This window comes from Zea mays, chromosome 6 (genome assembly GCF_902167145.1).
Source record: "Zea mays cultivar B73 chromosome 6, Zm-B73-REFERENCE-NAM-5.0, whole genome shotgun sequence".
In the NCBI taxonomy this organism is placed as follows: Eukaryota; Viridiplantae; Streptophyta; class Magnoliopsida; order Poales; family Poaceae; genus Zea; species Zea mays.
This window is the reverse complement of record NC_050101.1, coordinates 28,376,412-28,387,248: the sequence shown is the minus strand read 5'-3', so window position 1 is coordinate 28,387,248 and position 10,837 is coordinate 28,376,412. Positions and strand designations below refer to the sequence as shown.

General features: G+C 47.8%; 1 pseudogene; it reads left to right on the top strand.

The window, feature by feature from the left end:
- The first annotated feature begins 6,325 nt into the window (after nucleotides 1-6,325).
- LOC103630919 (E3 ubiquitin-protein ligase AIRP2-like) overlaps nucleotides 6,326-10,837 on the top strand; it is a 63,011-nt pseudogene continuing 58,499 nt past the window's right edge.

The following is a 10,837-nucleotide window of genomic DNA, read 5'->3' as shown; positions in this document are numbered from 1 at the left end:
GACATGAGAGATCCAAAGATAACAACAACATCCATTAATCCACATGGATATGCCGTTTAGAGATAAGTTGATAAAACAAGTGTCATGATCCTCGGAGAAGGGGGTATGAGAATGACCAGAAATGAGAGATTTAGGCAAGATCAACACCCGATACATGAGAACAGGTTATAGCAGATAACCAGATAACGGGACAGGGTCAATAAGGGATCCGGAGATTCGGATGATAAAGCCACAACATGATTCACAAGGAAAATGATTACCAGATTCGGACAAAGGAGAGGTAGGCAAACAAGATCAGCTAGGATGATCAACAAAAATGCTATGAAGTTTTAGGGGCAAGGATTCATGGGAAGAAACATGGCCTTGATAGGGTTTGCGCAACTAGACACCAAACAAAAATTTATTTTTTTGATGTAACAAGTGCACAAGGAGACTTGGGTTGGTCTAGCGGTCAAGTTGTGGTGGTCTATAAGTTGTGCAGGTGCATTACCAAAAGCGCAACACACAAGGGCTAGAAAATACCAACACAAGCATGATTTTTTAAAGAGGTTTCACTTGCTAAACTCAAGGTTGTTTGGAGGGGGTCTTTTCTTGAGCAGAACAGACAACATTTTTTTTTGCAAAAAGGGTTGAACATTTACAATACCACCTAAATAGCAAGGCAAGAGAAACACACAACACAACCTAGCAAGACTTACCAATCTGACACGAGGTAAGGCATTTCTTAGAGTTCACAAGGCGGCAATACATCACATTATTCACAAGTTCTTATTATTGGAATAAAGGTGAGAGAAGCATGTTAATGCACAAGAGAAAATTATAATGCGACAACCATGATGCATGCTCATTCTAGCCGTCTTCTCAGACCTAACTAATTATTCGGATGCTTCTACAGCATCCTAGTTAATAGTAGTAGTAGCCTTTATGGCCTATATAAATATAGCCACCTAGCTACCCATCTATTTCCTAAGGCTTCACATCCTAGGTCTATCATTATCGTCCTGACGATCTATCCAACATTGGTTTCTAGCAAGTTTTACTTTAGAAAAGGTCGGTAATCATGACTTATTGACTTCTCTATGATGGTATTCGCTCTGATACCAGCTGTGGCAGAACCGCCCGAATTATTCCAGCTTAAGTGCCCAAGTCGCACCCTTAAGGGCAGCAACACACTTAAACAGGAATAAACCGTCAGTCCCTCGGATCTAGTCCGATAAAGCCACTTATCCAGGATCGAATACCACTAGCTCACACGAAGGTGAGGCACAGAGAAATACAATAAAACATAATACCACAATTTAATAAGTATCATTAGTGATTACATTATCGGAGTTTCAGAAATAATAACCATAAATTTTAATGCAGCAGAAATAACTAACGAAGAAAACCGAGTAACATGGCGAAGCCTGGCCACGCTACTCCTCCTGGTCCTCTCCTGCGGAAGCAGTAACCCACTCGACCATTTATCCCGGTGGCGGGGATGGTGGCCAAGTCACACCAGCAACAAATCATCCTAAGGAGTACCTGCAAAAAATGTGCCACAAGCAAGGCTGAGTATACTAATACTCAGCTAGACTTACCCGGTGTGAGGAGTCTACTCCTCTACCTCTAGACATGCAGCTCTTTGGCCGTGGGGTTTGGTTGCCAAAAGCACTAGCTGAGTTTGTAAATCAAGTTTTAGCTTTGTCAAGTTTTAGTGTGACTCTCTTAAGACTAGAGGTGTACTATCTACTCATTCATGATAGCAAGCAATTTTAGCAATCAACATCTTTTGTCACCTCATCACATTTTCACTTGTTACTCAATGTAGCAGCATGGATCAAGCAGTCTCATTAGTTGCGAGAAGCAGACGATTCGAATCGAGTTTTTAAACCTTGCAAGGTAAACCTAAACACACGACGTGGCGAGGCACTCCGTCCCCACACACATCAACCGTCCCCATCGATTCCCCGTCAGCAGATCAGGGCTCACCGCCTTGGCGTACAATGCTCACTGACCCCGACTGCCGTCGTGCAGTGACCGCACTTGTACCCACCATAACCGGAATGGGAGACCACGTCTCAGGTCGCGTGAGGGGATATGTCCACTGCCAGGTTCACTCAGGTACTAGGCTTACCGATTTACCATATTTCTCGGCATATGTTTAGTACGTTCAAACGCTTGACTCACGGTACCACACCTTAATCCTTAATCCAATTTTTATCCCGTGGACAACCAATCCCCATGGATTGTTGTTCACAAACCAGCATCATTATGAGAAGAAAGTGGATACAACCAATTTCCTGACCTCGCACGAGTGCTAGAAAAATCACTCGACTTCTACCGAGATCCCTAATTAATAAAGCAGCTACTCGACCTAGCATACTAGTATCCATCTCAAAAGGTATCCTGAGTTCATGCAACTAAGGTTTCAGTCAACCCCTACACTTAAGTGCACAGTACAAGCCTACAAACATTAAGTGTAGTAAAATAGCATATATAAACGGTTATGCATAAAACCGGGGCTTGCCTTTAATTTAACACTTAGATAGTGTTTGCTGGGGGGGAGGTACTCGCTTGGCGAGCATCCACTGATTATGTCCATCCTTCCTTGGGTCGTCCACCGACTGCATCTTGTGGGTGGCACCACATCACTTGCACGATCGTCATCTCTCGGTCCTAAATGAGATGCAAGGTGCATATGTATGAATATAATGAAAGTAGCACAAGTCATATAAATACACGGTAGCGAACTAACACTTAATTGTAAGACACCGTAAACAACCACACGCTAACATTAGTCATTTACACGTTATCGGCGTCCAACATTAACACCTCTAAAAAGACAACAACATTTTATTTATTTACCCAACACAACTACGACATCACAAGTACGCGCATTTTGTTTGTTTGGATACGACTTTTCATTAGTTCTCCTATTGATCGCACACAAGCATTACCAATAACACAAATTCAATAGAGGACATAAGCGTCAATATCTATGGAACTCCTATATCGCAATCACTAGAGAAAGGAACATATAAAACAGGACACTTAGGCAATATTAAGCTTAGTCATGGCAAGTCTACATTTATTTAAGTGCTAACCAAACATTTTTAGCCAAACGGGCGAACTAACAATCAAACGAACACTAGCAGAATTTTTGGACAGCAATACAGCAGTTGCTTGTTTTAATCATAACTCTTCAATTGTTAGTCCAAAAATATCAAACTAGGACTTTCTGGAAAGCTTAAAAAGTGCTCTACAACTTTGGTATTGTCATCACAACCTGATTAAACACTTAGCAAGGTCGAATTGTGCAAACACAGCAGCTCTGTCCAGATTTGGACAGATTCAGACTTGCAACTTCAAAAATTTACAACTACAGATTCAGACATCCAAACAAATTGATTCTAGACTTTCTGGAAAGGTAATAAAATTGTCTTTATAAACATCTCAAGGTGATGCAATATTTAACTAAGGATAAACATCACTATAAGACTTTGCTGTCCAGAACTGGACAGATTCAGTCTTCATATTTGAAACATTCATAACTTAAGCTTCAGACCACCAAAAAGAGTGATCTAAGACTTTTTGGAAAGCTCAGCAAAAGCACTACATCACTTTTATAATCACTAAGAAGTGATTTAATGTTTAACTAAATCAAACAACACAGTTTTCGAAATCTGTTCTGGCGGTGGACAGAACACAACAAGCAGTTTGTAAATTTCATAACTCTTAAACCGTCAGGCCTATGGTTATGAAATTTTAACACAGGCAAGATGAGAAAAGCATCTACAACTTTCTTATAAATGACAAGGACTGATTCTAACATTACATTAGGCAAACAATGCAGTTTATGAAATCTGTACAGAATTTTGGACAGATTCAGTTACTGAATTTGTATAAATCATAACTCCTAAACGATCAGACTTATGCCTGTCAAATTTTAACACCAGCAAGATAATAAAGTTATCTACCACTTTTCTATAGCACATATCTACAGAAAATACAATTTTGTTCATCAAACATACAGCACTAGCAAATCACTGCGTGCAGTCCAAAACAGCAATTACTAAATTTCAGCTTCTATATAATTCAAGAATTGTCATGTTTTAGAGACTTGAGTTATTCTAACACTTTACCATTTGTTAGAGTTAAATTAATCAAATGAGCACTAACAAGTAGACTTACAAATTTTATCCGTGTCATTATGAGCACTAGAAGTACCATATTTAATTAACAACGCATTCTCCCCGATAATCGATATCGAAGTGGTGTTGACACCATAATTTGCATTTTAACTTAGACCTCACATGAGCACTAATACTTTTCATTCGCAACCATAATCATACACAGTTAGACCACAACAAGCAATTCATCGCGACTACAAACTTAACCAAAGCCATCTAACAAGTCGGCTAGCCAGAGTAACAATCTAGGCCGCTACACATCCTACACGTCGTCTTGCATATTATTATCGCAATCCGAGACAACACATATATAACAATCACTTAACGAATTTGACTCCTCAACATTAGTTGGCTAATCATAGCATAAGACTTAGCAATCCATTTAGACATTGCAACTCATAACATGGGTGGGAGCAGGTTAATTAACGTTTCTTAACCTTTTCTCAACTTAAACAAGACAACACACAAGTCACTTAGAACACCATATTTTAGGAGGTCTAACATAGAGGCATTAACGTCTGGCATAAAACTCCATAAGACTTACTTGCTACTGAAGGACCTAAAGCACTTAGGTGCATATGTTAACGGATTGTTCTTCAATTTTAACCAGGACCGACTTATGAATGCTACTTGCTTCCAATAATTCTTGGGTTGCGATAACACTCGTATAAGACCTCTAATCGATCAACAAGACATTTATTTATCCAAAGGGGCATGGAATGTGATGATTGAAAAAGCGAAGCATCACATTGCCATACCACAAAAATCATGACAACACCGAGATACTACCCACGAATCGTTTGAAAATTAAACTTACTTCTCGCCTGCCACTACATCACTCCTTAATCACACAATCATCACGAGCATCCTTCACACGATTATATAATAGCGACCTAAACGTCGTGTTACACAATACATACATCTTTCCTCGTCGCGAGTATAACCATAATGTTGTATATACCCGCACACCTCAAACAATTATCTCACGCCACCACTACTATATCACACCACGACACACACACACCTATGTGCACTAATTAAATCCTCGCATCTCATGTATTTCCAATTTACTCATCACGTTAAACAACACAACATGTTTGCTTACCTAACCGTGAAGGCAACCTTGCTACGACATACAACCAAAACATTTTATACCTACACACATTCCAACACCAATGTACACCACATCGACCAAAATATAATTATACAAACTACAAATCGCACACATCAACAACCGCTTGTTCTTTAATCGCAAACGCGATCCTACCAATGTGCATAATCGAATGCTTCACACACATCCACACATATACATGCACTGCCTGACATCAACCAAATCATACATAATGTAAACTGTAAATCAATCAACCTGAACGGGATCGGATTTGAGTTGTGCAAGCACGTGGTGCACCCGACCGGTCTTGTATCGAACACACGTGCGCGACGAATGGCATTGACGGCTAGCACGGGTTTCAACGGCGTCGCGGATGGGGCTGCGCAAAAACAGCAAGCCACCGGCGGGCATCGACGGCGTGCTGTCCACTGCTCAACACAAAGCAGCGAGCCGCGCAGAGACGTCGGGGCTGCTGCAGGAAATCGACGACGCGTGGCTTGCTGCACATTTCGTCGAGCACATAGCAAGCACCGACGGGGCACTGCGCAGCAGCACGCAAACAGGGAGGAAGCCAGGTCGCGAGCCATGGCGGGGATGCTCTAGGGCGTCTGCTGCAGCGCGCCATGGGAGAGGTTTGCGCCAGCGAGGAGAGGAGGGTCGAGCTGCTGCTGCTGTGGAGTCCTTGCTGCTGGAATTTCTGGGCACCATGGGAGGAAGAGGTGGACGAGCTGCTGCTCGCCGTGGAGCAGGGAGAACAGCGAGCTCGGCCAGGCAGCAAGGGGAGAGGGCTCGCGGGGAGGGGCTGGAGCTTGGGTGCCGGTCATGGAAATTGAAGGGGGCGCCATGGGAGACTAGGGAAGCTGCTGCTGCGCTTGAAGGGGAGAGGCGTCGAGCACCATGGTGGCCGCGGGGAGGAGCTGCGCAGGGGCCGTCGGGACCTGGGCGTCCCTGCTGGAATGGAGCTCGGCCAGGGGAACTGCTCCCTGCGCCTGCACCAGGGAAGGAGCGGTGGGGAGGAAGATGAACATGTGCTGGCTGGGAGATGCGGTGCCCTAGAGGAGAGGAGCCGCCATGGGAGGGAGCTTGCTGCCAGAGAAGATGGGCGTCGCCGCTGCTGCGCAAGGAAGAAAACAGGGAGAAGAGAGAATGGCGGCTGAAATATTTTGAGGGGTGGGAGTGAAAATTTGCCAAGTGAGCACCCCTATTTATAGAAGCAGCCCTAGGGTTAGGGTTTCAAATGGGCCTATTGGGCTGGAATGGGCTTGGCCCAAAACACGAATCGGGCTGTGTTAAATATTTTCCGGAATAAAAATGCTCCCGTGGAATTCGTTTTTACATATAACAAAGCGAATTAGAGTTTCGACGAACGAACGATTGAGCGATTAACTCGGTCGAGAGTCAGATTTGAATCCGCTCGAAAATAACTCCCTATGCGAGATTTGAAAATAAATCGTCCCGAGACTTGATCGGATTTGGATTTTTAGTCGGAGAAGGCGAATTGCGATATTTTAAAATTGTTGTCGATACGGGGTTTTGAGTTCTGTTCAGACATGAGAAATTTGGCCGAGTCGAGTAAGAATTAATTTGAGGACGACATATTGAGCATTCCGTTTGTGAGTATGGACTCAGATTAAAATAGTTGGACATCGATCGAACATCGAGAAATTGGATTCGGACACAGCGCGGCCAGCAACTGTCGAGCGTTTGATTAATATGAGCTTTAGACGAGATTTATAAATCGAGATTGAATATCGAGATTGCATTCGTGCCGAGGATAAAAGTTTTAACAGGCTCCAAAAATTGGCCCTCTGTGAGACTGAGTAACTCCGAATTCGGTGAAACGTGAATGAATAATCTGGATAATCAGAGACATACGCGAGCGAGAAATAGAGATTTTTACTGAGCATCTGAGATTGGGATAAATCTCCCGTCATAACACAAAACAGACACCTGGGGTGTCACAGTAGGCAAGCTGTGGGGGATAGATATCCCCCGGGTCCACTAAAAGAGTAAAAGACCTCACGAAAGGCCCAAGGGCCCAATAAATCGTAAGGTCATTCTTTCGTGGGCCTGGGGAGAGACAACCAGCAAAGCAGATCGACATGAGGCCGGATTGGTGCAAACCCGGACGACCCGCAACGTCGAGCGAGTGACCGCAACAGAGATCCGACTTTCCCGCGCTGGAGCCCCCATGCAACGGAGCCATGCGAGGATAAGTCGGCAGAACTACATAAAGATAAACTCAAGCAGTTCACTATCTTTTAGCTACTCGTTGTTATCATATCCACATGTATTGCCCCACGGTCAAGTATATAAGGCCTAGGGGGCACCCCTTCAGAATGATCGACTTCATTACTTAGCCACCCACATCAACTCTCTGCATTCTCAATTCAGAGAGCTCCCTTGTAACCACATTCATCAAGCATACTCGCCAGGACGTAGGGTGTTACGCATATCTAAGCGGCCCGAACCTGTAAACACTGTCCATTGTCTCTCGTGCATCTGGCACGAACCATTTTGCTACAGTCGGCGACACCGTCCTACTCCTAAAACACCTTGAGGGGCAACCCCGAGTGTGCGGTCGGACCCAAAACACCGACAGCTGGCGCGCCAGGTAGGGGGTGTGTCGACGATCCAAGCTAGCTCAATGACCGTCACCTTCCACAGCAAGATCACCCTGCGTCCCGGATCCATATTTTGCTTCGGAACAATCTCATCCGTGGCAGATGAAGAGGGAACTCTACACCGCATCGCGGATCCGTCGGAAAAGAAGTCTCCTCCAACAAACTCCGAAAATGCCGGAGAAGCGCAACCTCCAGCTCTCCGGAAAAAGATCGTCTCCGGAAAGTCGGGGGCCGAGGGCCCGCTGACCCGGAAAACTCCACTGTCTACTTACCCGACAAAAGAATGGACACAGATCGCAAGGAAGAAGGAGACCAAGGAGAAGCAAGTTGTTTTTTCCGTTCCTCCACCCTCAAAGGAGAACGGAAAGAAGATCGCCATGACAGCAGCACCATTCTACCCCGACGTCCTCTTCATCGGGAGAGTGGAGTCACCTACCGTCTCCGACGACGAGCCGACTGCACCCGGAGAAGAACCGCCTCAATGAGAATCCCGCCAACGGAGGAACCGGCGCAGGAACATTCGACGACATCACGCGGCCGGAGAACGGGATCTGGAGCAACATGTCTCGTGAGACGAGGTCTCGGAGATAGGAGAAACTCCGGAAGAACGCGTCTTCAGAGAACGAAGGAACTCCCGACGACGTGATCGCCGACGGGCTCAGGAACAAGCCGAGCAAGATGCAAGGCAACGCCGGGAGAATCCATTCTTCGGGCGCAACCTGAATCCCGACTTCGCCCGAGCCATGAACACGCCGAGCGAAGTCGGAGGAGTGCTAGCTCGGATAGCTGATGGACTCCCTCGGACTCCCGACGCTGAGGGCTATCGACGACTGTTCACCCAGGCGGCCAACCATCTTCTACCGCTTGCTCACCCGCCGAACGACCTACGACACGCCATCAACAGTCGCCGAGACGCGCGAAGCTCCATCAATGCTTCGCGTGAACGGCGGCATGAGAACGAGATCCGCCGCCGGGAGGAGTACGACAGGGATCATGGCATCCCAGCTCGGAGCCAGGCCACCAGAACTGAGTCGGCAACGGCCTCAACTGGCGGAACTACCCGGGGACGGTCGAGGAACCACAACAACTACTCCCCTCCCCAGGACAGGCATCATCCCCGACGACAGGAGGACACCTGCGGAGTGTCTGCTCTTACTCCGCGCCTTAGGGCCATCCAATGGCCTCCCAACTTCAAGGTATCCAATGTCGACAAATATGAACCTAAGCAGGATCCAGGGGGTTGGCTAGCCGTCTACACCACCGCTGCTCGAGCTGCCGGGGCGTCCGAAGACGTGATGACCGCGTATTTACCCATTGTCCTTGGGCAAGACGCGCTGCAATGGCTGCGACATCTACCCCGACACTGCATCGACGACTGGGGCGACTTTAGTCGATGCTTCACCGCCAACTTCCAGTCCCTCTCCGACAAACCGGCGCAACCATGGGACCTCAAATCCATCAAGCGCCGGGGGGACAAAACTCTTCGGTCGTACCTCTAAAGGTTCCAGACCATGAGAAATCGTATCCCCGAGGTCACGGAGGCGGCCGTGATCGAGGACTTCTACAGAGGATCCAATGACTCGGCTTTCATCCGAGCCATACTACAGAAGGCGCCGACTACCTCCGAGGAGCTGTTCCGGGAAGCCGACCTCTACATCACCGCCGACGAGCGGGCCCAGGACCTCATCGGAGGAGCAAAGCCCGCACCGGCAGCACCACGACGCGACGCGAACCAGCAACCCGATAAACGATGGGAGAAGAGGCCTCGCGAAGAAGTACACGCCGCCGGACCACCTGCCTCTCGCGCCCGAGGAGGACCTCGTGGAGGCGAACGCACGCTGGACGACATCCTCGACGCCCAGTGCCCATACCACAAGGACATGCGCCACACTCTTCGTAACTGCGGGCCCAGGACTTCAAGCACTCCGTCGGACACGGTCGACCCTTCCAACCTCTACCTCCTCCTCCACCGAGGGGAGGACCAGATGAACCACGACAACCCCATCAGCAGGAGGAGGGAGGAGGAGGAGCCTTCCCGCGCGTTGACAGGGAGGTCTATGTCATTTTCGGCGGACATGGGTCGCAGGAGAACAAAAGGCAACAAAATCTCAACGACCGCCAGATACTGGTGGCGACCACCGGTCCTCCCGCCCCATACCGGTGGTCGGAGCACCCGATCACTTTCACTCGGGAGGATCAATGGCTCAACTTCGACCATCCAGGCAAATACCCACTCCTCGTCGATCCGGTGATCCGAGAGTGCCGGGTAAGGAAGGTGCTAGTGGACGGGGGGAGCAGCATCAACGTCACCTTCCCCCGGACACTCCAAGGCTTGGGAGTTCACCTCAAAGAGCTCCACAAGTCGGACACTCCTTTCTTCGGCATCGTGCCGACGGAAGGGGAATACCCGCTGGGCCACATCTACATGTCAGTCACCTTCGGAACTCCGGAGAACTACAGAACCGAGTTCCTGAGGTTCGAAGTGGCGAACTTTGACTGCGGGTACAACGCCATCATCGGGAGGCCGGGGCTGGCCAAATTCATGGCCATCCCCCATTACACGTACATGATACTGAAGATGCCAGGACCGCAAGGAATCATAACTGTGCGCGCCGACTTCCAAGGCGCCGTAGAATGTTTCCGAGTGGCCATCCAAGCAGCCCTCACCACCAAGCCGTCGGCGGTTCCTTAAACACTGGCGAACTCTAAGCCTGAGGAGGACCTTGCAGTACCGGCAAACGAAGCTCAGGCCGCAACCTCTATGCGGCCGACTGAAGAAACCAAGAGGATCAACCTGGGGTTCGCTGATGAACGCAAGACTGCCATCATCAGCTCCAGCTTGGACGACAAATAGGAAAGCGCGCTCGTCCAGTTTCTGCAAGATAACCGAGATGTATTCGCATGGCAACCTGCGGATATGCCGGGAGTCC